General features: G+C 57.3%; 1 pseudogene; it reads right to left on the bottom strand.

Moving 5' to 3' along the window:
- LOC105518348 overlaps nt 1-1402 on the bottom strand; it is an 18179-nt pseudogene extending 16777 nt beyond the window's left edge.
- Nucleotides 1403-1414: the final 12 nt, after the last annotated feature.

The following is a 1414-nucleotide window of genomic DNA, read 5'->3' as shown; positions in this document are numbered from 1 at the left end:
CACCTCACCTTTTGGGTGTTGTCCTTGCTCAGAGAGGGCGTAAAAGTCTTTCAAGATGACCGGACCTCTAGGCGTGCAGGGTAGGGGTTCTTTCTATTCTTGTCGCTACAGAGAGCTCCGAAGCCACAGGAAAGTTGTGACCTCTCTGGCCACACGGGTAAACGGCGCAGCCTAGGCTGAGATTCGAGGCGAAAGGGAAAAAAGAGCACTACACCCTAGGAGGGACATTGCGGTGATTCGGCTTCCAGCCAAGGCTGCCGCGGCCACAGCGCAGAGTACGAACCGCAATACTATCACCGCGAGCCATACGAGCTGAAGCGCGCTGGGCTCCTTCTTTAAACTTAATGCAGGGCTGCTTCCGTTTTGGAGACGTAAGGGTCCGCGTAGATTTTGTTCTTCCTTGGTGTCTGTCCACTTTTCCTCCCTTTCTTCCCCATTCTGCTACAATAGAAAAACACTTCTCATCTCTCCCTTGTGCAGTCCTTACCGCTGCACAAAGCTACTGGGAAGTTTCGTCTCCCGGGTCCACGCCTCTGCCGCCTTCCTTGCCCTCCTCCTCGCAATTCCCTGTTGTATTCACCCCTTGCCCGGCTCCCGGCCTCCTGCCCCAGAGAGGCACCCAAAAACAGCGCAGCTGAGCCCCCGCAGCTCCACCGCTCAGAGTGGCAAGAGAGGCCACTGGAGGCCTCGCCCCTTGTCAGCTCCAGGGATGCCAAGAAATCAATGGGAATAAATGCTTTCCAAAAAAGAACTTACTTCCCCTTCGCGACTAGCCTCCGCAACATGTGGAAATCCTGTCTCTACAAAAAATATGAAATTAGCCGGACGTGGTGGCGCGCGCCTGTAGTCCCAGCTACTTGGGCGCTGAGGCACGAAGATCGCTTGACCCCGGGAGGTCGAGGCTGCAGTGAGCCATTTTTGCACCGCTGCACTCCAGCCTGGGCGACCAAGTGAGACCCTGTCGCAAAACAAAACAAAACAAACATTTCCCACGGAAAAATACTTCATGATTTACATTCTCAGGATTCTTCAAAGGACTAAAAGCTAAAGGCAAGGATGGATTCATTGGACAAGTCCTAGTCGTGCGCCCTGGTGAGTGGCAGACCCTGCTCCCCGCGAGGGGACCAAGAGCGACTCTCACCACCATCCCTGCCCTGGTGGAGCCCCTGCGCGCGGACACAGGATACGAAGACGGCAGCGGAAACTCCGCAGCGGCCCTGAAAGTGACTGGGCAGGGTGGGCATAGGCTCCCTCACTGGGTGAGGGCGGCGCAAAGAACGGGAAGAGCCATCCTGGAAGCCCACCGGGCGTTCAGGTTCCCTTGGGCCCCCAGGCGGCTCAGGCCCGGGTCGCAGACCAGGGCGTTTCAAAGCAGGCGAGGGGCAGGGCGGGCGAAGGCCATTCGGGTGTCCCT

This window comes from Colobus angolensis, unplaced genomic scaffold (assembly GCF_000951035.1).
Source record: "Colobus angolensis palliatus isolate OR3802 unplaced genomic scaffold, Cang.pa_1.0 Scaffold317, whole genome shotgun sequence".
Classification (NCBI taxonomy): domain Eukaryota; kingdom Metazoa; phylum Chordata; class Mammalia; order Primates; family Cercopithecidae; genus Colobus; species Colobus angolensis.
Note: the sequence above shows the minus strand (reverse complement) of the source record. Positions and strands in the feature narration are given on the sequence as shown.